At 41.6% G+C, this 24,998-nt stretch overlaps 1 protein-coding gene and 1 long non-coding RNA gene across 4 annotated transcripts in view; one reads left to right on the top strand and one right to left on the bottom strand.

Moving 5' to 3' along the window:
- Positions 1-24,998, bottom strand: part of LOC144311427 (uncharacterized) — a 130,772-nt gene that overhangs the window by 43,554 nt on the left and 62,220 nt on the right. The window lies entirely within an intron of this gene.
- On the top strand, positions 17,035-19,860 carry LOC144305628 (uncharacterized). The gene is made up of 3 exons (XR_013372652.1): positions 17,035-17,126; positions 18,497-18,562; positions 19,651-19,860. It is a non-coding gene; the product is annotated as an uncharacterized LOC144305628 (long non-coding RNA).

Here is a 24,998-nt window from a genome sequence, read left to right as displayed (position 1 = left end):
CAAAAAGAGTGGTTGGCTACAGTCCTTGCGTGCATCATAAGGGCTCCTGCCCTGCAATTGTACGTTCAAGCTTTCATGACAGTGAATCCTTCCAGTGTAGTCAATCGACCTAGCCAGGATGAGCTGGAAGATTCCATTAGCAAAGGAATCCAGATGACAAGAAAGCATTTTCCTTCCTTGTTATTAAGCACTGTCTCTTAATTAAGTGATCTTCCGCACTCTTGATCAGAAGAGAATACCAAGAAGTCCTTTTCCAGGAAAATGCTTATTTCTCCTCCTATCTCCCCCACACCCACCTCACTTACCCACCCCCAACATGTTACTTAGTCATGGGCTAGTGCCCAGTGGTAAATAAGCCAAAGGACTGAGGAGTGAGTCCCATTTATATCAGAATGAGTGCAGGTGTGTGTGCCACGGGAGGAGCACCACCCGAACCCCTGGCAGGTGCAAAGAGGGTGCTCAAGTGTGAATCACAGACACAGTCATGCTGCACTTTGTGGTCACTGTAGTGAATCCTTTAATCCCTCATAGAGAATGGAGGTCACAAGCTAGTTATTAGAGGATGTCACTATTGTACTTCTAGATTCCAGGCTTTGCTTTGCTTCCACCAACAAAGACTCTTGGTGAACACTATACTTTCTGATCCAGTTCAGGTAAAGCTAATTTGAATGAGAGGGAAGAGGCTAGGTGGCCCGTGGCCACCGGGACTGGAATATCGTTAAATGAATAAGAGAAATTGAGTAAGACCTCAAGGCCATTTATAGCCTTTCTCTTCCTTGGGTCCCTGTCTCATAGCCAGGCAATCTCAAAATACTATCAGTCCTTTCTCTTTTTTCTTCTCCTTTTATAGTTGTCTCTTCCTCCCCATTTCCACTACTAGTTGATACGCATCTACTCACCAGTAAGTTGCAGCTCATCCATCCTCTCTCCTGTAAACACCTCCCCTCCCACACTGTGCCGGCCGAATCAAGCACTTCCTTCCTTCTTTCACTAGCCTGGTGTCAGCAGAGCTATTATGAGATTTATCACATGTACTGTAATTATTTATTTATCCTCCTCTGTGCCTGCATAACAAGCCACCTCAAAACTTAGAGGCTTAAAACAATGGCCATATTCCTAGTGTTCTCTCGTGTGAATCCCAAGTTTTGTGGGGCTCAGGGAGGCAGTTCTCACTCTCTACAGGGTCTCTCCACAATTAGTGTCTGGAGGCTGGGGCTGGGATCATCCCTAAGGTTTCATTCATCACACACACAGCTGGTAACTAAGCTGGGAAAATTCAAGCCACTGGGACCTTTCGAAGCTCTCTCCATGTCTATGTGGTCTGTCTTCAGTCTCTCCCTCATGGCAGTCTCAGGGTAGCCACAAATCTCACATGGCCATTCAGGGTTCCAAACACGTGTTCCAAAAAACAGTGAACAAGAAGAAGGCCACTTTGCCTTGTATCACATAGCCCAACGACACAGAGCCTCCTTTGCCACCATCCCAGGCCACCCAGATTCAGTGGGAAGGTAATACAACCCATCTCTCAACGCCATGGAGGAGGTCAAATCACCTTGTAAGAAGAGCAAGTAGGATGGGATGTATCTGTGTAGCCATCTTTGGAAAGTACAACCTGCCAATTATAAACCTGGGGTGTGGCCAAATACCTGGCACCTAATGATCTCCCTCTAAATATGATGGCTGATTGAATAAATGACCCTCATCCCCCAGGTAGAACTCATTATCTTATGCCTCATCAGTGACAAAAATTCTATTCTTGCCTCTCTTGTTGGCCTTCCCTATATCCAGTTTATCCTTCAGCCCATCTTCTGAAAAACTATCTTCCAAATCCCTGCTTTTCAATGTCTCAATTTCAGAAGTCTTCAGCAGCTCCCAATTGCATGTAGCTGTATGAGGATGTTTTCCGCCTCCATGATGATTTGGCATTGCTGCGAGCATAGCACCATTTGCAAATCCATGTATGTATCTTGACTTACCTCCAGACTGCAAGAAGGGTCAGTCTGGCACAGGTATGTGTTACTAGCTTTCAAGCACACAGCTTGTGATACTTACCACAGTTGTCCTGAATTTTGGTTCATAGTGATGGATTAAAACATTACATTTACTTCTGCTCCCTCCTGTAGTTCTACAAAAACAACAGCAGAAGAATAGAAAGGACACAAAGCCTTAAGAGACTAGAAAAAGAGATACAATCTCAGAAATTTGGAAGCTGGAAAGCCAACAGAGAAGAGTAGCTGACTTACAAGATTTACAACATTATAAAGCTTCTTTTTTTCCAAAGAAATTCACTAGGGCTCAGTAAACAGCCCTAGTGAATTTCTAGTGAATTTCTCAGGAAACAGGAGATCTCTCTCAAACCAAGGGAGAAGGTGGGGTTGAAAAAATAAAGAATTAAAGTCTGCATAAGAAGCAGTAGCTTTCCCTCCTCTACCCTGGCCAAAGACCGAGGATTTTTTTTCTCTTGGAGAGGATGAACCAGGAGGATTCTGGACGTGGGACATCAGGCAAGCTGATGATGGGATGTATTACTGAAGAAAGAATAAAATAAAATCTCCCCCTGAAACAGTGAGATCCTTGGGCACCATTTACTATTAGGTCATGCATACTAACAGATAGGTTTTTAGTCCATGTACCTTTTCCTCAAACAGTCAAGAATTTAAAGGCTTTCTCCCTGAAAAATAAAATACAAAAGAAATAAGGTATCATCTCATAAAAGTTAAAAGACCTAGAGATTTGACCACTGGGGTTTCCTACATGCGCTAACCTACCATGAGGCTTACTAGTGGACAAATAGCTCCTAAATAAGAAGAGCTTCCAATCAGTTTTTGGATGCTGATCTTCTCAGTAGGAAAAGAGAGTCAAAGATCACCATATGCTTGAGGAAAACCTGGAGCTGAACAGAGACCAATAGTTAGTGGAACAAAGAAACTCCACGGAAATAGAAACAGTACCAGAAGTAATAATATATTTTTTAAGTGGGAGGAGGAGAAGGAGAAACAAAACTCTAATTAAGACCCTTGGGAAGATTAGAAAGGGTAGAAGAGACAAGAGACTTAATGTCATAATTTGAAAACAGGGCTGTGCTGAAGATGTGTCACAGAAGGTGGAACAGAGACAATAAGATGGAATATAGAAAACATGAGGAAATAAATCTGAATTAGAAGAGTTCCAGAAAGAATGGAGAAAATAGAGGAGAGGCAGTTATCAAAGGGATAATTGAAGAAGAATATCTGGAACTGAAAGACTTGAGTCTCCAGACAGAAAGGGCTATAAATGTCCAGCAAAATTGATCACCATAGTCAGAGAAAACATCCTGCAAAAAAAGGTAAACCAGGAACCAAGAAGGAAGGTGGATCCAAATAGCATAGAACTTTTCACAGCAACATGGGAAGCAACATGGAAGACAGAAAAATACCTTCAAAATCCCAAGGGAAAACTATTTCCAATCTAGAATTCTATACTTAACCATCAACGAAGAGTCAAAGTAAAGGTGTTTTCAGACAAACAAGTTCTCCAGAAAGCAGTTTCTCTATACTCATTCTTCAGATACCAGAGGATGTGCTCTACCAAAATGAGAAAATAAGCACACAAACCAAAAAATGGAGACATGCAAGACCCAAGAAACAGGATATTCAACTCAGGAGAGGGGTAGGGTGCAAGAAATATCCAGAAGGATTGAGGTGAAATGCCAGAGAGATGCTGTGTAGTAGGTCTGGAAAGCGTGTAGTCCAAATTGAAGCAGGAACCCAGATGAGTCCAGAGGTGTGTCTCCAGAAAAACGTAGGACAGAGGGTACCTGAGATGTTTGAACAAAAGTTCTGAGAAGAAGATTTAGCCCTTAAGTCTAGGGATAAATTAGTAGGAAGTACATTGAAAATGAATTTTTAAATGGTATAATTATTCATTGCAGAGAGACAAAAATGTTATAATCCCAGGATACCACATGGCAGCACCACAAATGAAATGTACACAGTCATGATGGGGTAAAACCTGAGAATCAAATTTAGGAAAATAAAAAGAAGAAAGGAAGAGAGAGAAGGAAGCGAAGGAGGAGGAAAAATAAAAACTTTGTAGTGTGTCGTTTCCATTAAAACATTTTAAAAGCTCTCACCTACAAGATAAAATCAAAACCCTTTTGCATGATATCCAAGGTCATTCACAAGAGCTCCCTGCTAGTTCTCTATTGATCGATAACACCTGATATTTTCATACACTACAGCTCTGCTCATCTTTTCCTTCCCAACCTGGAAATCCCCCTTCCAGCCATCCTCCCCAAATCTTCCCCACCTTCTTAAGTCACTGATACTCTCACCACCTCCATAAAGCCTTCCCTGACCATCCCCCACAGAGGGATCTTTCTCTTCTCTGAATTCCCAGAACAGTTACTGTCTGTACCCAGTTAGTTAATTGGGCTGTTTGCACTTCAGCTTTCAAAGTATTACGGTTGATGTAAGTGGCTTTACAAGTTCCTTGAGGACAGATTCCCCCCACAGTGGGCCCATGTGGTGCAGCAGAGCTATCTACATGGTAAGAACATTAACATTTTTTTGAACAAATTAATTAATTAATAATTAAGTTACTCCACCTCCCGTCTCTCTCATGCTAGGCTTTTGTTGTTTCTCCCACTGAGCAACAGGGGTTTGTTGTAACTTTCCACTGATCTCCTGTGCCTGTGGTTGCTGGGCTAGGACTACGGGTTCAGGCATGGCTTGGGCACCCTTCCCCCTCCACAGCCAAACCCCAGAGCCCAGAAGGTGAGGAAGGTTTGGGTACAGCTGGAGTAGCCGCACCACGATGCTTTATTGATTGTTGATCTTATTCTGAAGCTCTGTCCCTTCCAAAGCAGAGTGGGACCAGAAGTGGCAGTTGAAGGACTATAGATAAATCAGTTCTTAGCTTCGTTTAATGAAAAGAAAAAGAAAGGCAACAACTTAAATTAACTCTTTAAAAGCACTTTTCTGGAGATACCAAAAAACTCGTAAAGACCCTTTCCAAACACAGACTACAGGCATTTTCCTGCACAGAATATCACACCAGCAGCACCCACGTTTTCTAAGAACACCTGCTTTGCCCCTTGGGCATTTCATCAATCCACATCCCCTGGCCCAGAGACCCTCCAGCCTCTGCCTATAGCCAACACACTCCATCTCCCATTTTGCTTGTCAGACTCGGTCCCATGAAGAGCAGGAAGGCAATGAGGATAAACAATTTCCCTTAAAAGAAAAGTGGTTATGAATAAAATGCCAATTACGTGGCCCCAAGTTCCTATTTCTGGGCCACAGTTCGCTGAGTCCTAGAACCTTGAGATCAGAAGAGACCCTAGAGAAATCATCTATTATCTTTCTGCCTAGGTTTGCATCTGATGACAAATTCCTCCATCTGGCCTGATGCACAAGGGTACTGCTTCTGCTTGGATATTACCATCAAGAGGAGGGCCTCCCCTAGTAAATCACGGACAAGACATTGACACCTATGTGGCATATGCCAGGGAAGCTCTGGTGGCATGACAGAGGGGTGATTGAAGAGATGGTTGCCTTAAATGCAGTGGTTCTTTGTACTTTACCATCACAAATCCCCAAGGGAACTGAAGAGAGCTTTGGACTGCTGCCCCAAGGAAAGAGCTTATAAACATGATATTTTGGACATAATTTTAATAGGTTCAGAGATTCCTGAAATCCATCCATAGATGGCAAATTAAGATCCTTGCTTTAATGGTGTTTTTGAGGACCAAGCAAATGGTACAGCTCCATGGATTAAAACAACAATTAAATTAGTCTGACCTTGGGGGGGAAAATCAAGTCTTGGAAACAGAACATTTTATTTTAAGCTGTCATGCCAGACATTGCTCTCATCACCCACCTGGACCAACTGTGTCTCCGAGATACTGAAAAGCTTTAAAACATTGAAAAAAAAAAAAAAGAAAAGGCAACTTTGCAAGTCATTTTGAGGGGTGGGGGCGGGCTGTGTATTTCCTTGACATGCTTGCCACACTGTGGGAAGAAAACGCTACACTCTTCACCATTGTGTTGGCAGCTCCAAGGATTCTGAAGGAGTTAACGATTTTAAGGGCCCAGAGCTCACACATGTTCCACCTTTCAAAAGCTTCATTTCTCTTTTGTTTGGAGCATTTCCCAATGACTTTTAATTAAGTGTATTCTCTGTTGGCAGGAATGAGACAATAAAGGGAAAGAGTTTTGTGCATTCTTGCTCACAAAACCAATGCTGTGTATTTGTTGGCCTCTGATTGATCGGTGGGAAGCTTCTAATTGTAACTCCAAAGGAAAACCCACAGTTAAGTGCTCCCTAAAATACAGGTTTGGGAAGGTGGCCCTCACAGCACTCATGTGGTATACTCCATGGTGCATTTGGACTCTGGAAACTTCCTTAGATGTCAGGATCTGGCTCTTGGGAGCATGTATTTTCTGGAGAATTCTGTGGACAAGGAGTCAGCCTCCCTATATTGCAACAACACTGATAGTTGGACCAGATGTTTGGGAAAGGGGAGAAGTGTGGGGATGATTATCGGGGAATAGTACATGTGTCACTTCTTATAGGCACTGAAAAGAAGTTTTCTATTATGTAAGGTGAGACAGACAAGAAACAGATCTCTTTTCTCAATATTAACTCCTTGGTCTGAAAGGAACTAATCCATTCTTCTGCCTCCAGGCAATACAACAGTCAAATGGATTGGTTTCTTGGGGGTTTTTTGTTGCTGTTCTTCTTCTTCTTTTTTCTTTTTTTTTTTTTTTTTTTTTTCAGTGTTTCCAAAGAACATTCCAGCCTTCCTTAACCTTGCATTCCGGAGTCTCACAGTGCCTATACTCGGAAATACTTCCTCAGGTTTAACTTAAATCCCTCTCCCTGCAATGGGAGACCACTGCTACCCCCCAAGGACTCAAAAAACAGCTGCCTGGCTCCTTGCCAGGCACACCATTCCATGTTCCCATTGTTCAAGGAGGAAACAGCTCTGGGCATTTGTTGATTGGCTCCCCATCACCCAGCAGGAACCCAAGCCTGAATCCCAGGCTTCTCTGAGGAGGTACTTTATATACTTGGGGCACTGTTCTCCCAGGATGAGAAAATGATCACAAGTGACTTATCACCTTCTGAAAACAAAAGTCCTTGCAAGGGACTTTGAGAGACTACATATAAGAATTCTCCACATCTTTATGGTATTTGGCCTAACATTTGCAGATACACAAATTCTACTATAGGTATAATAACCATCATTTTATGTGTGTGTATATACACACACACACATATATGTATATATAGAGAGAAAAAAAAAAGAGAGAGAGAAAGCAAGTGCACATGTATGAGAGCCTTGCAGGGGATGGGGCCACTGGGAAAGGGAGAGGGAAAGAGAGAATCAAGCAGGTACCACACCAGGAGCCCGATGGGGGACTCTACCTCATGACCCTGAGATCATGACCTCAGCTGAGTCTGACACTTAATGGACTGAGCCACCCAGGCACCCCAATAACCATCATTTTAAAGGTAATAACATGGATTCGGCAAGACCAATCTCGCCTTGGTTCAATCAACCATTGCACAGGTGAAAAGAGGGAATGCCAAAAGTTGGCTCCCAAATCATGATTTGTCACATTCAACACTCTCCACACACCAGAGATGCTTTCTGGGAAGTAAATAAAGCTCTGGACCACTCATCAGATATTTCCTGTTTTTTTCAATTCTTAGTCTAAGGAACAAAGAAACAGGTACACAAAGAAAGGGGCATTAAGACTCATTGAAAAACATGAACACATATAAAGTCTTCTGTCCCAGGGACTGTGAAATTGGCAGCAGGGTGGATAGCAGGAGAAAGCCTTGTGGTGTGCAGCATTGCAGGGTGCTCACAGGACTGGTTTGCTCACCTCCAGGCTTCAGTTTCATTACGTATGAAATGAGAATAAGAATTCCTTTTCACAGGGCTATTTTAAGAAATAAATGAGATAAGGAATATAAAGTGCTTAGCGCAGGGTCTGACAGGTAGGAAAAGCTAAATAAATGTCGAAATAGCAACTATTCATATTATGAAGTGAATAAAGCAATGAAGCTGAATGGAGCTAAATTAGGAAAGGTTTCATGGAGGAAGTTAAAGTGCTTGGTGAAGAAGACAAGAGGGGCATTCTTTCTCTGCCCTCAACCTCCCATAAGCGTAGACATGTCAGTCTTTGAATGTGGTTGCCCAAACTGTCTGTCTCCACAGACTTTCAGATTTTTAAGCACTATCTGGAACAGTAAAATAGCGGAATGCTGTAGGAGAGGCTATGGACGGATGGCTTGCAAGAGACATGGGAAGATGCCAGCACTAAAGAAAATTCTATCCTGGAATGAAGAATAGCTTCAGCATAACTCCATTAAAAATTGAATGCACTGTAATGTTGGGCTATTCTTAGTGTGGATAACTTCTAAAGAGGTTAAGTCTTATAACTTGGCTTGCTTGCCATAGATCTGTTGCTTCCAATATAGATGAGCATGATGACCTCTCCAAGACTCTACAAATTATTGGAAATGGGGAGATTGTAATTCTTGGAAATTTCCCATCGACTGGTTAAGTAAATTGCCTGCTAAATGGAAATCTAATCCGAAAGGTATACATTTAATGGCATTAATAAATGAACGATTTAGGCAATGTTAGAAGTAACCCCCAAATGCCTTAATTGATTGGAGATTTGTAAACAGGTCCCAAAGAGTAAGGACACTTAGAGGAAAGTTACTGGATGCTCTCATGGAATGCTTTTGACATCTGCCCAGCCCAGTGTGGATTTGTGGAAAATAAACCACACTACCACAATCATCTCCAAGGGCATGTAAATCAAGATGCACTTCTATCCGTGTATGACAAGTCACTTAAGGTGCCCAGACTAGGAGTCATAGGAAGTTCACCCTGTGCATTGGTGCCACCAACTCACAATGTGGGTTTCTATGGCTAGTGACACACAGCCAAGTGCCTTCAGAGGTGTTGCCACCTTGCACGTGACTCTTGTTTGGCCCAAAGCTGGCGATACAGGGGGAAGCATTAGTCTGGGGAGTCAAGGCTTCAGAAGGACAGTCTTCACAGACAGGCTCTGAAATAAGATACTTTATATTTTTATGTTATATTATATGTTTCAAAGGAACATGGAAAGAGATAAAGACAGCCATATTCACTTAAAATCTACTCTGTGCCAGTCTCTTTACCTACATTGTTTATTTAATCTTCTTAGCAATCCTGCAAGGTAAGAATTACAAAGCTCATTTTACAAATGAGACAGCCTAGTGGCAGAGCTGGGATTTGAACCCAGGTCTGACTGAGTGCAAAGTCTACAAGTCCAAGATTTTTCCACCTCATACAGTTGCCTTGACAAAATAGAATCTAGGTTAACTTCACTGAGACATTAGGCTGTGTGTATTAGACTAGAATAAGCTCAGCCTGGAAAATCGTATCCAGATCATGACGCACATGGAATCACTGAGCATCATGTTAAGAGGTTTGAAGCATATTCCATAGTCCGTAGGCAGTCAAAGAGGATTTTAGAATGGGGATGAAGGAGGGGAATAATCAGAACTTTCCTTTCTATACTTAAGACTGGGATTCAATATAGAAGAAAGGAAGAAGAGATCAAATAGAAAAGCAAATCAAAAGGAGGAGAAAAGTCCTAGTTCCAGCAAATTTAGTTATAAAGGTTTGAACTAAGATGGAGCTAGAGGATATTAATGCTAAGAGAAATTAGTCAGTCAGAGAAAGACAAATACCATATGATTTCACCCCTATGTGGAATTTAAGAAACGAAACAAATGAACATAGGGGATGAGGAAGGAGATAAACGAAGAAACAGACTCTTAACTATAGAGCAAAAATTGATGGTTCCCAGAGGGCAGGTGGGTAGAGGGATGGGTGAAATAGTTGATCAGGATTAAGGGGTTCACTTGTGATGAGCACCAAGTATTGGTTGTATAGAAGTGTTGAATCACTATATTATACACCTGAAACCAATATTACACTGTATGTTAACTCACTGGAATTTAATAACTTAAAAAAATAAATCAAAACAAAAGAAAATAAAAATGAACCAAGATGGTAATCAAAGACCAGGAAAAAAAATTGTGACAGATTGTAATTTTTCAAAAATAGCCGTAACAATATTTCCCGTGCCACATGTCCTGTCCCTCCCCAATCAAGAGGTAGTGCTAGGATCTTTCCCCATGCACCTGGGCAGACCTCTACCTCAGCTAACAGTGTATAACAGAAGTAACACTATTGACTTCTAAGTCTAGGTCATAAAAAGTGACATAGCTTCTACCTGGTTCTGTCCCTCACAAGATGCTTGTCCTTGGAAGCAAGCCATTGTTCTGTGAGAAAGACCAGGCCACACAGAAAGGCCCATGTGGAGAGAAACTGAAGCCCATAGCATTGGCCCTAGCCGAGCTCCCTGCCAACATTGAGCACCAACTGACTAGCCGCATGAGTGAGTCATCTTGGAAGCAGATGCCTCAGCCCCCAACTGAGCTGCCTCAGGTGATGCCACATGGAGCAGAGTCAAGCCTAAATTGCAACTTTGTGAGCCAAATTAATGATTGTTTCAAGTTATGAAGTTTTGGGGGAATTTGGTAAACAGGGTCTGGGTCCATAGAAGATGAATACCAGCCAAACACTAACAAAGGTCAATTTTACTATTTGGTTGTGCCTTCATTGCTCTGAGGAGTGAACACTGTAGAGCTGGGAAATATTTCTGCCTCCACTGATAACCAAATAACAAACCACTAATCATATAGTTTTTCTATAATATCCACTCTAGTCGACAGAGGTGAGGATACAGATAATTGTTCACAATGATAAATGATCCCAGGGAAAACAAACCTGCATGGAGAGTCTATTGTATTCTAGGCAAAATTTTGGTTGTACTATATTTCACATTCCTTTTCTCATCTGATCCTGGTAAAACTCCTAGAAAATCTTATTCCTATTTTACAGGATCAGAAAAAGTAGATAGAGAATTGATATATTTTTTTCTTTTTTTTTTAAATGTCACACTAATGAGTAGTAGGGGCAAGATTCAATATCAAGTCTCCTTTCAGAGCTCAGCCTCTTTCTACTGTACCACCCTCCATATTTGCCAAAGATGATTTCTCTTTGAGTTTTGCAAATATGTGCTATTAGTGGTTTGGGGGTTGTTTGGATCAGATTCCTTTTTCTTCAGTAGCAGTATATTTACCTTTCTTGGCTACTATTTAAAAAAAAAAGAAAAAGAATTTGCATTCCTGAAGCATACACAATTCAACGGTGTTGAAAGCAGATGGTTCACAAGTATGCTGTGAGACATGGGAAATCCAAATTAAAAGGAATTTTTGCCACAGTTATGGAGTGCTGTGTTGCATTGTATATATACACGTACACATTATGCAGTGTATGTCATAAGTAGAAGTGGCTTTTTCTTCTTTGTTAAGTTGGTCATCATCCTTAGTAAAGGTGTTTTTAATCAAAGCTAAGACACTTAGCCCCAATGCATGAGTGTCTTGTAAATTGAATTGGGGAACACAGCATTCATTGTGCAAAACATGCAGGTGTCTGCCCTCATCAGTCTGCTTTAGAATTCTGTTGGAGATTTGCAATTGTTTGAAAAGGAGGAGTTCCTTCAATCATCTCTTAGAGGGAGAAGTTATACGGGGGGCAAGAGGTGCAAGTCTCTCCATCTGAGAGTCAGAGAATTCACTGATTGGGGAAAGTGGCCATCCAGCCCCCCCCCCCCCCGTTCTGTCCTGGCACTGTCACTGGGCACCACAACCTTACTGAAGTTAGTAACCCCTTGTTTTTCTTACTGTTCCGACAGAAGGACAATAACCCCATGCCAACCTTGCTGAAAACAGGTTAGCTCTTCAAAAAAAAAAAAAAAAAAAAGTCATCAGTACTTGTGCAAACCCAAAAGCCTGGTTTAAACAAGAGTCTCTTTTTCCTTTTTTTCCCCTGGCAGGAACGTGTTTCTTTTCCTCAGCATGCCATTTTCAAAACCTTTGACATTTCACTGTGCCTCATCATTGCCTTCATCGTGGATCATGCCAATTTGTCAGTTTTAATCTGTCTAAAAACCTGCATCTGCCAGCAGAAACCTTTCATTTCTTATATGTTGATACAAAGATTTCACACATTGATTTTTGCGTAGCTCTGATTTCATGCAAGCTAAGCAAACAGTGACAGGTTGGTACTTGGGATAATGAATCCTCAATCAGATTAATACAAATCAATGGCATTGGCAAGTTTCGGATGAGGTGCAGGGGGTGGGGTCTGGACAGCAGGAGCTGCCAGAACAAGACAGATGGTCAGAAGCTGACACTCTTACCTCTTTATCTTGATGGGCTCATTAGCAGATTTCTCTCCTTTGGGTCTCATTTGAGTTTCTTGGCTTTAAATGGCACCCCATAGATTGCCTACCATCCTGGAAAACAACTGACATACCCTTCTCATGACCTGGCACAGAGAGTATTCTAGTGCCCAGTCTGTTTAGCAGCCTTGAGGACTAGAGCTTAGGTAAATGGTGCTGGAATCACTATGTATCCAATAGGACTCCTGGGATCCAAAGAGTTAATATGTGGCTGTTAAGAACCTGCTTCTCTAGAAACCACCACTTCTTGAATGTCAAGCCCCATACTAGGCACATTGTTTTATTTAACCCTCACAAGAGCCAAGAGCGCTAAGAGGTAGATTCTATTATTTTGTTGTTGTTGTTATCATGTATTATTTTATAGGTGAGAAGCTGAGGATTAAGTCATTTGTCCCAGAGGGTGGAAAACGCAGAGTTTGTCTCTGGGTCTGTAGGACTCTGAAGCCCTGGGGTTAACCACCTTGGCTTTACAACTGGTCTCATATGAGGGACAGATGGTTGGGCTTCAGGCAACTTTTTCAGTCCTGTGTTGGCTCCTACACATCCTTCTTCCTTGTTTCCTATAGGCTTCAACAGCTCGTGGCTATCTCTTCTCTTCCTTTTCTGAAACATACCCCTATCCTCACATTTTTTGCCCTCTAAGGCTGGCAATGAAGCAGGGGTGAGTCTCCTTGCTCCCTTCTTGCCTCCTCTTGCTCCAAAAGACCGCCATCACTACCATCACAGAAAAAACTACAAGAAACCAAAAGGTTTCAGAAATACTTCAGGGTATTAATAGTCATTGATCCCTCAAATAGAGATCCTGACTTTTTTTTTAATCATTGGTTTTTAGTGATTTCCTTTCTAGATGGTGTCTCCAATCCTCTCTTAACTGGCTTGGCTACTTACATTGGAGGTGAGAAGTTTGTCCTGACAAAGCTGCCAAGTGTGAGAGTCTTAAGACTGCTCTAAACCTAACTCATAATCTTCACCTCAAGTATGAATTAATTCTACATTTCTTCATTCCTTTGCTCCTGACCATCTTCTCTGACTGAGAACACTACCATCGCCAGCCCCAAGAGATCACATAGGAGGCCTCAAACTTCAGCTTTGCAGATGCTTTCCCATCCTCGGAGCAATCTCCTTGACCCCAGCTGCCTGTCCTCTCTCTATCCTCGAGGTTTTCCAACAGAACACTCCCCAACCAGGTCCCAACACTGCTTCCACCTGCTGACTGTAGTGTCCTTGGTTGTCTAAAGAACGATCCCACTCTCAATCTACTCAGTCTCTGAGCTCTGCCTCATTGTTACAGCCACCAACTCCACTGCTTAAAAAAAATTCTTCTCTCTATTGGATTCTTTAACACCACTTTCCTGGTTCTCCAAAGTCCATGGTGTCTCCCTCATCTTTTTTTCTACCACTACCTAAGGTGTAAACCCCACTGCTCAGTCCTTGCTTTCTGCTTTCCAGCTTTTACACTAACTGCCCTCAAGAGCATATCCAGACTTGTGGTTTCAATTACGATTGTCATTACCACTTACAGATCTCTACCCCTGGACACATTCTGATCTTAATTCCAAATAGCTTCCTATGGGAAATTTTCACTGGAAGATTCTACTGTTATCTCTAACTTACCATGTCTAAACTTCTCATTCCTGTCAATAGAATCACCATGCTTTTAGGCTCATTGGCTTCCACTGGACCACTTTCTCTCCCATCAAAATTTATTTTTTTAATCTATGTATTCATTTATCCACTCACTTATTCACTCACTCACTCAACACACACTTACTAGATGACTGTTCTGTGTCAGGTTCTGAATGAGGCACTAAAAGCATAGAATTAAGGGACATATCCTGAATCTCACATTGAAGAGTCCCCATCCATCAAGAGCATCCTTTATATAACCTTTGCTCTCATGGTTTCCAACAACACTATGTGTTTCAACCAAACTGGTTTTCTATCCTCACACTAACATGTTCTTTCTTAGTTTTATGCCTTTGTTTTTGAGGTTCTTCCTGCCTGAAATAACCTCCCCCAGTCAATCTGCCTTCTCAAGCCGACATCTCCTTGAAGTGCCAAATATTTTCAAAGTCTCAAGATAATGCTTTTTTGCCTCCTCTGAATTCCTATAGGATTTTGTGACTCATTGGCTCCTTTCTCCCATCGTGATCATAGAAATATAAAAGGCATGGCAGAGAATGCTTTAGTAAGAAAAAGGTCTTAGAATCCTTGTGAAGTTGTCATAGCAAGGGCATATTTTCTGAGCAAGGATAAGATTAATTTGTTCCTTTACTAATCCATTTATTTATTCATTTCTGAGTTCTGCAAAAAAGGCATGAGCTCCCATAAAGTATGGGGCCAGTGCCAGGGTGGCTGTTTATGCTGCTACTGGCTCTGGGTCCTTGACTAACCTAGCCCTGCTGCTCTTAGCCTGGTAGCACTTGCTAACAGAGATCAAGCCTGGCTCAAGAAGTTGGGTATGGAACACCTGTTGACAGTGAAGGAGCTGTGTCATGGAAGTCTCACCCTCATGCCCACTCAAATTCTTGACAGACCTCTTCCATTAGGTCTAACCCAATAGGGTAAACAGTAACTCCAACACCCTCACAGGCAAAATGTGTTGATGTCTTAAGAGAGGTCATGTCAACCAGAACCACCTCTACTTTAACATCTCTTCACTGGGCAATCACAGGACAGTCTTGAAAGTTGAGCCCCACATTTTCAAACCCCATCATTTGCACAGGACCCTGTTCATGACAATGTCAACCATTATCATAGGACAAAAGTCCATTTATCCTGCACCCATGCCAGAATTAGAGAGAGGGAGTCTACTTTCCACTGAGGATCTACCCCTGGCCTCTGAAGTCTAGCCCAAATGGTGAGTAACTGGATCCTGGGAAACACCTCAGCCCAGAGCTTTCTGGAACAAACCATGAAGCCACCAAATTACAGTTACCACAAGACCCAATGGAAGGGGATGACAATGATAACAGAAACTTCCTACAGGTCCCCTACCAACAACAAGGGCAAGACTTTGTTGTTGCTGAGGCGGCTACCTGTCCCTGTCCATTATGCTACACTCACTCTGAGAGACAAAGAGTCTGTCCCAGGTAGAAGTGTCTACAGAATATATCTCAGGTATCCCAGACAGTATCCCAGACAGTGGCTCCAGAGTGCCAATCACAGCTTGAAATGACTTGTGTTGGCCAGAGGTATCTGTTCTATGTAGACTTCCAGGGATATCTGCTATAAGGTCAGAGATATCTCACCCTAAGGCTTGTAGGTTAAAAACTGCAAGATCAATGACTCTACCTACTAGACAATAGGTCAATACCAAAAACCTATGATCACATTCTGGCACTCAGCTCCACTTACCTGGGAACATGGAGTGGGAGAGAATGAGGAGGAGGGAAATGATATCTATCAAGGAACCTGCAACTTAGAGGTCCCATTCTGATAAACTGTTTAACTGCCAATGGGAACTTAAGTTGATAATTCTCTCTAGCCCTCAGTATTTCTATCTGTAAAACAGAATCATCTTTACACTGTAGGATGTTCAAGGGTCTGGAGAAGGCACTGGGGGTAGGGTCTCACAGAAGTTTGAGGGAAGAGTGATTCTTGCCCATGTTATAGCTTATTCTTCAGTCATTATTCACCACAGTATCCCAAAGACTCAGCAGAATGAATGGCACATATTAGGCCATCCTTATGCAAAATGAATGGATTGAGGTTTCTGCAGTCATTCATTCTCTCAAGGGCCTTGTATGAGTTGTTCAAAGTTAGGAGGAAAGCTCTATTTCTTTTCTGCCTCCCTACTTCCTTCCCTTATCCTCAGTTTACACACATTTTAGCTTGGACCAAAGTCTGTGACTGACTCTCTGCCCCTCCAACCCACCCAGTTGGCCATGTCATGGGAGTTGTGTGTGGTTGCCTTGGGACAGTGGTCATTCAGAGAAGCTAAACGAAGACTCATAACATCATCTCTGCCTGAGGTTTGGAGCATGGATCAGGGTGGAAGAGGAGGATCAAGAAGCTGGAGTCAGAAATCTGGGGCCTATAACCTCCTGTGAGAACTCTGTGTCTTGTTTAAGCTCAGGCCTTGATTACTCTCAAGGCCCATCTCAGGAAGCCTAGGAGTAGGAAGGTGAGATTAGGGAAAGTATAGTGTAGTTGGAAGAAATCTAAGCATGCTGACTGGAACTAGGTTCTCCAAATCTCCAGGGCCATGCCTTTCACCACCCTTCCTATGCCAAGGACTACCATAACTAACAGAGAAATCCCAGAGCCCATTTATACGGGACCGAGTAACATGGCACTTGCTTCCCCCATGACTTGAAGCCGGGTATGGAAGGTAAAAGCCTTTTTGTTTTTTTGTTTGTTTGTTTGTTTTTAAATTTTTTATTGGAGTTCAATTTGCCAACATACAGCATAACACTCAGTGCTCATCCTGCCAAGTACCCCCCTCAGTGCCCATCACCGGTCATCCCAACCCCCTGCCCACCTCCCCTTCCACTACCCCATGTTCACTTCCCAGAGTTAGGTGTCTCTCATGTTTTGTCACTCTCACTGATATTTTCACTCATTCTCTCTCCTTTCCCTTTATTCCCTTTCACTAATTGGTAAAAGCTTTTTTGATTGTTACTCTCCCTACCTGACATTCCTGCCAGAGTTCCAGGTGAGAATGCCAGGGCTCTGATCCATTCACAACCAGAACTCTTGCCTTGTCATGAAGCCTCCTCTGTGTCACCAAGTGGTAGTAAGATAATGATGTCTTCTTCGTGGGTAAGCTATTCGTCTACTGTCATCCTCATCCTCATCCTCATTCTCCCATACTCCCATACTCCCATACTGTTCCAGCTGTCTGTCTTCTGTATATTAGGGGCCACTGGCGGGAGATCAGAAATTACCAGTGGAGGGGCATCTGGGTGGCTTAGCTGGCTCAGCATCTGACTTTGGCTCCTGTCATGGTCTCAGTGTCCTGAGATTGAGCCTTGTGTCAGGCTCCCTGCTCAGCGGGGAGTCTGTTCTCCCTCTCCTTCTGTTCTTTTCCCCCCACCCCAATTCATACTCTCTTGCTCACTCACTCTGCTCTCTTTCTCAAATAAATAAATAAAATCTTGAAAAGAAAGAAAATAAATTATGAGTGGAAATAATTATTATTCCTCATTTTTCGTTTTCTTTCTCTCCATTTGCTTCTGGCAGCAACCTTGGAAGTGGCTGCACTGCCTTGATGATCCCAGCTTTGGTGGCAGCGGTCCTTCCTTGGCGGTTCTAGTAGTGACCACATGCTCCCCTCTCTATGGGGTCAACACTGCTGGGTGGTCCATCCCATGGCTCCAATATCTACTAAGTGTCACATCTTCCACAGCAACTGCATTGTGTACAATGTGCTCATGAACTAGCACAGCAGTATTTTCTGCACTCTGGAAACTCCAGTCCTTTCCTTTTGTTCTGTAGCCATATTTCCTTCCAACAGTAAATAATTTCTGGGTTACTTCTCCCCCTTTTGCCTGGTTTCATCTCTTCAAGTCCTTTATAATTAGTTCCCCCTAATAAATGCCTTTTGTTTGTTTTTCTGGTAGTGTCCTATTTGATACACAAAAATTAAGGAAGGTGATTATTCATAGGTAGAAAACAATTTTCTCACTTTTTTCCCCAAAAGACATGGAAGAGAATATATAAGAAATGAAATTTAAAAAATTAATACATTATTGTCTATTTCAGTTACCTAAGCACTACCTGGTCGGTCATAAAATTAGATCATTGTTGAAATATTAATTTTCTTGAGTAAAAACACATGTCCATATATGTTATCTCCATTGGAACTGAATTTATGCATATGTCAAATTAATTATGAATGATGTCTTACATCTGAACTTATTGTACTCTCTGAACCACTAGATACATCTTCTCACTATAATGTATCAAATTAAACGTGATATTTACACACACACACACACACACACACAAATGCTGTCTTCTTCTGTGGATATATCCATTGTGGAGGTGTAGCAAGGCTCAGATTCAAGCAAAGCTAACTCGCAAACTGCAAACTGGACACTCCCGTAGCAAATGTCTGCACAAGTGACATTATCAAGAAACAATTTGTCTGAAAGTCTTAAAAGAGTTGTGATCTAAATGTTAATCTGCAGAGAACCAGCTGATGAATGATGATCCAGCCGCCCATCTGTCCAGCACAGACAAAGCTATGGAATCAGGTGATGTTTATCTATAATTATTGACATTGCAAGATGTACACAATATATTATTGAGTGAAAAATTGGCTATAATAGTTTGAAAAGTATGGTTGCATTTTTTGTTTAAAAAAAGATATTCACGTATAACAAAAATAGTGGAAAGTACAGCAGAGATAGTAGTGATTATCTCCTGTTAGTGGGATGATGTGTGGTTTTTAATTTTCTTTTTACCAAGTTGGTTTTTTACATTTTCTACAATGAAGATATATTAATTTTGTTTAAAAGAAAAAAATTAAGTCAGTTAAAAGACAAACAGGTGCACTCCCAGACTTGTACAGAATGGGAGGCTGGCCAGAAGTGCTGTGTGGGAGTGGTGGGAGAAGCAAGGAGAGCTGGGGAGGGATATCTCCGGACCCACCCCCGCTAGGTTGTCAGAGGAGTTCCTCCCTTATCGCGTTATACGATACTATGAAACTATTTTAACAAGATTCTGGGTGATCTCTTAGGTTCCCTCAGATCAGGGTTCCAAAATCCAAACTAAATATTCAATTAATTCAAAGAAAATGCATTAGTGATCGCCCTGTGCCAAGACTTATAGCAGGTCCTAAAGAGACGGAGATGAAGTCCCAAGTACTTGTCCCCCACATACCTACTGCTTTGTCAAGGGACTGATGCTGGCATTGGAGCAGAACAATTTCTCTTTGAACCCTTCCCTCTGCCTCTCACTAGCTGTGTGACCTTGGGGAAATTTCTTTTCCTCTTTGAGTTTCAAATTTTTCATCTTAAAGGGAAGGTAATAATTCTTCCTTTTATTTATTTTTTAGAGGGTTAAATAGAATGATGAATAAATCCAAGAGGAAAAGAGGGAGAAAGAGAGGGAAAGGGAGTGGTAGGGGAAAGAGAGTCATTTGTTTTCGAGGCCATTTTAGGCTTTCAAGGAATGAGAATAAATGATAGGGATGAAGAAGAAAATACAACAAAAAATCCTTAACCAGGGAGGGGTAGCCAAACTTTTAGAGTGAACCATTGGATATAAAAGTTAATTACACAGAAGTTTCAGAATTTTATAGAACATCCAATTAGCTTTTGCTGTTTGTGACCACATGCAGGTTTGACACAAACAGAGTTTCCAGGTAATCTGCATAGTCACTGAAGGACAAAAGATCTGCTTGACTCCTGCTTCCCAGAGACCCCAGATAAATGGGAACTTGGGGTGCCCTGGACAATGGTGGAAGAAAGAAGAGCCATAGCCTACTGAGTACACTTCATAGATACAGAGTACACAACATTGTGTGGGTGGCAAGGAAGACTGGGATTATTTGGCCAAGGTAAATTATTTCTGCCTTATAAAAAAAATTGCAGTTTCTATTTATATTTTTGTGAAATAAGTATGTAGGATATATAGAAATACTTTATATAAATAGTTTCTCTGTGTATTTTAGTTTATTATGTCCAGTGGTTACAACTGGAGGACCCAGTCCTATCCTGACCCTCAATCCTCTTAACCAAATGCTCCATAGAAGAGAGAAATGTAATGACCTTGAGACTATATTAAACACTGACCAACATTCCAATAGGCAACTTGACATCTTTTTTTTTTTTTTTTTCAGTCTTACCTCCCTAACTATGCTGTAAGCACCTTTGTTGGAATTCTTAGCATAGTGCTGGTCTCAATAAATCATTACTTGGAAGGCTCACCAGTATTCCTCTCTCACCAAAATTATTCCATTATTGTGCAATTAACAACCAACCATGGTAAATCAAAATAATCAGCTTTCAATTGGCTAAATAGATTTGTTAGCATAGTGAATAATTATTCACCAGTAAATGAATTAGCCTAATTTGTTTAAGTGTAGGTCATAGTTAAAACATCATGTTCCCATCCTTTTAGGATATTGATTTGAACAAGGCTAAAGTAAGACAAAAACCATGACTTTAGCACTGGATGAAGACAAGTTAATTTAAAGAAAACCAATCAGTCCAGCACCATACTAGCTGCCATGAGAGGTAATGAAAGTATCATTGCCCTGTCCTCAAGAAGTTCTGAATCAAATTGAAGAGTTAAGACATGCATGGCAATTGGGAAATAATAAAGACACTGTATATCCAAAACAAAAAGATATGGAATAAATCTGCATTTTCAGGTAGAAGGACTCCTTTTAAAATAACAAAATCATTTATTAAATCAGAAAAAAATACACAGGCACATGTTAAAAATCATAGGTAATATGATCCTTCCGAGATTAGGACTATTAACATTTGGCATATCCCAGGAATCATTTCTGTACAAATAAAAGTATTTTATTTTATTTTTATAAAGATTTATTTATTGATTTGAGAGAGAGAGAGACAGAGAAAGAAAGAGCTCGTGGGGGTAAGTGATAGGGGGAGAGAATCTCAAGCAGACTCCCTGCTGAGCATGGATTCCCAAAGGAGGGCTTGATCTCAAGACCCCAAGATCTTGACCTGAGCTGAAACTAAGATCCAGACACTTAACAGATTGCACCATCAACATCCCCAAATAAAAGGTATATTAAAGAAAAGAAGATCACACCATAAAACTATTTTTAACTTAATTATTTATATTCAATAACATATTATGAACAAAATGGAAGATACTCTTTTTTTTTTAGAGAGAGAAAGAGGAAGAGAGCATGTGTGCACACACATGTGAGCAGAGGGGGAAGGGCAGAGAAAGAGGGAGAGAATCTTTAGACCCTGAGATCATGACCTGAGCCGAAATCAAGAGTCAGAAGCTTAATTGACTGAGTCACCCAGACGCCCCCAAAATTGAAAATACTCTTACCGAATTGCAGATTTATACAAAGCTAGGGAGAAGAGCCCCTGATGAAAGTATTACAATCTAGAAAGATCTTTCCAGAAGAGAACAAGGACCAGACTAACAAGATTAAATGTAACAGAGATACTTCTAAAATCCATACCTTAGCTTGAAAGCCCATGAATTGACAGTGTCATTAACTGTCAAAACGCTGATGTAACCTACGCTGTCTCAAGGAAAGCAGAATGCTCTGTAATAGGAAGGGAAAGTCCTTCTCTAGGTTGTGCTGATCTGACCATTACTTTGAGCTCTATACTTAATTTTATGGCAACGTTTGTCAAGAGGACAGTAAGCAAGATGAAAATTATGTCATGTGAGTCATAATTGCAAGAGCTAGTGGCGCTTAGCTGGAGAAGAGGAGATTTTACGGCTCTGTGTGTGTGTGTTTGCTTATGTGTAGGTGTGTGTATGCGCGTGTGTGTGCATGTGTATGTGTGGAAATTCTTGGCAATCACACACACAAGAAGAGTTATCCTGAGAAAGAATAATTTGATGTATTTTGTGTAAATTTAGAGGGCAAAAATAGTTGGACAACTCTGAGATCATCCCCACAGCACCCTAGGAGGAATAATTATATAAACATCTGAGCTGTCCAACAATGGAACAGACTGTCTTTGTGGTAGCAAGTTTCCCCCCACCCTGAAATGACTTAAACAGAGGTAAGAAAGGGAATGTGGGAGAAAGATTCCTCCCATCAGACTACAAGAATCCTGTGGCCCCTTCCAACTCTAAGATTATGAAATAAAGCGAAAGAATATGATTGAATTAAATAAATAACTTTTACTCTTAACTTGTGTATTTGTGAATATGTGTCTCTGTGTGTGTGTGTATGTGTGAGAGTGGCTGTGTAAAATTGCAGTTGTCAAATATTTAGATCTTGGAAACTTTCTCTTTAAAAAACATATCTTGAGGGGTGCCTGGGTGGCTCAGATGGGTAAGTGTCTGCCTTCAGCTCAGGTGTTGATCTTGGGGTCCTGAGATCAAGCCCTGCATCGGGCTCCCTGCTCAGTGGAGACTCTGCTTGTCCCTCTCCCTTTGCCCCTCACACACACACATACACACACAGTCTCTCTCAAATAAATAAAATCTTTTAAAAATATATCTTGAGCTTAAGCCTTAAAAAAAAGTACCTGCTTACTTCTCTATGAGGTAATGGAGCAAGACAGACAAAGCCTGAGTTCCAGCTGTGCCTCACGCTAGCAATATGACCTTGAGAAACATGGGTAAACTCCTGGGCGTCTTATTATCTCCATTTTATAAATGAAGAAATAACCTACTGTCAAAGGAACATTGTGAGGATAATGCTATCACATTGCCTGGCACATATTAAGTAGTTAATACACAGAAGTTGTTGTTATTGTTATTACTATTATATTGGTCTTTCCCATCCCTTTCTTTGCAGCCTTCCCTTCTTTCTCTCCTATCTCTCTTCCTCCTCCCTGACTTTATCTTTCAAGGCACCATCAGTTTATCTCTGCGTCAATGTACACCTGTCTCATCTCTCCTGTGATTCTGAGTGGTGTTTAAGGAAGGTTGGACAGGCAAGGGTGTGCAAGGTATGGAATGTAAACAGAATGGTACGAGGGAGCAAAGTCGAATGAGAGTGTGCAGGAGAAGCATAGGAGGCCAGCTCTCTCCCCTCCTCATTCCCTCCCTCAGCCCTCCTCCCTCCTCCCCACATACAAAAAGAACAGAAACAGGAAGGAAGACCAATGGAGGAAAAGATACTGTCAAAAGGACAGGAGTGGGAACATCAGAAAGGGTAGGATCTCACCCAGGAGAGGCTCAGAAGGAAGTGAGAAGCAAGAGACAAACTGCCAGGCCCTGAGTGGAATGAAAAAGATAGATGATTTTAGAAAAGATAACTAACGAGTCTCCGATAACTCTAATTTTCTGGACCTTGGTGAGCTTTGCTTAAGATTCGACTAAATGGAAATATAAGTAGCTGAGAAAGAAGCCAGTGGATAGGAACTGACATAATGGACTATATTGACTCTCAGAGATATAAGGGACCTTCTTAAAAGCATAATATTTTACATGATCATTTGTCAGGCTTCCTCTGGGTGAGTGAGCTCCTTTGGGGGAGGTAAGTGCGTTGGCTAATCTTAGTGTTTTGTTTGAAGTGCACCCTGCCTTGCGCTAGAAATCTCGTGGCTTTACTGAGCAGACAGGAAGGGAGACAGGACATAGGTGCCCACCACCATCTTCCCTTCCGGGGCCTCAGCTGATGAGCACCCAACTAAGATCCAAGACCCACTTTCCTCTTCCCTTCACTTGCTTCTCTAACAAATTGCCTTCTCTGGCAGGGCCCTTGTTTGAAGGAATTAAACCACTTCTAACCCTCCTGCTTTCACAGACTGGAACATATCTACAAGCCATCCAGACATTTACTCAGTGGATCTATCAACTCCCTTTAAGTCCCTCGCTCCACCCCAACTGTCTACTCTCAGCTCTGTGCTCAGCACTGGGAACTCCCCTTACATCCCAGACCCATGAGGATCTTCCCCTCTGCTATTATCCTCTTTGCCTGTAGTTCTTTAGTGGATTTGGACCTTGTCAAAAGACCCAGATGCAAAGGCCCAAACTCAGAAGTTCCAGGAATAGAGTTGAAAATCGGTCCTTTGGAAAATCCACAGCACATTATTTGAGAACCCTTGGATTCTGTGTGATTGTTTAGGACTTAGCTATACATAGCCCTATTATGTATTAGTTTTCATGAGCTAGTTCAAGCCTCCAAAGTAAGTCATGATCATACTTTTATACTGGGCCCATCACTTATTTTTCTTGATATTTCCCTTCCCAGGAACAGGAAGAAGTGCTCAGAAAATGTTTGTAGATGATGCTGTGATAATTTGGGTATTGTCAAGTTTATAGAATGACAGGTTGAGGTCGTGCTGGCATTCCATGACTCCATCTTGGTAAAGTCACAAAGCCTACCAATCTGTCAGCACTCAGCCCTTGAAGATTTACCCCAGGGATTGGAATTTTGAGAATTTCCCGGCCAGCTTTTCCTCTCTAGGCTGTCCACACACCCGATCAATGCCAGTGCTCTCTCATTCCAAAGTCAACTTACTCCTGATACTTCTGATACCGCTTCATTTTCTGTTCAGAATGACCATATGACAAAAGTTCTTGCCAAAGTCCTCCATTCTCTTCTGATACTTCATCTCCTAAGGAAGGATAAATCCAGAGCAGAGAAAAAAACCAACACAACCACTGGGTTTACATAAAAGACCCAGGAACACATGAGAAACTGCCTTTGGCTAGAAACACAGAGCTATATTCAGTGACACAACTGAGCAGTTGATCAAGTAAACTCATGAGAAAGAAGACACAGTGTGTTGGAAAATAATTAATCCCAGGGCCATCTTCATATACATCTTCATTTGATGAACAGGAGTTAAATGACTTCAAGGTAATTCAGCATGTGTAACAAGAGTCTCAGAGTCTGAGCTGACAATCTTAAACAAGTTTTTTAGTGAGAACATCCAGATGATTGATTGTGTAGAAAGTTTTTTTTTCTGACTCAAAGAAGGCATTGAACTGTGACTCACACTTTCCCTCAGACTATGGCCCCACTGTAAATATGAACAATTCTATACAAGTCCATCTGCACCC

This window comes from Canis aureus, chromosome 3 (assembly GCF_053574225.1).
Source record: "Canis aureus isolate CA01 chromosome 3, VMU_Caureus_v.1.0, whole genome shotgun sequence".
Taxonomy (NCBI): Eukaryota; Metazoa; Chordata; class Mammalia; order Carnivora; family Canidae; genus Canis; species Canis aureus.
This window is presented reverse-complemented; position numbering and strand designations above follow the sequence as displayed.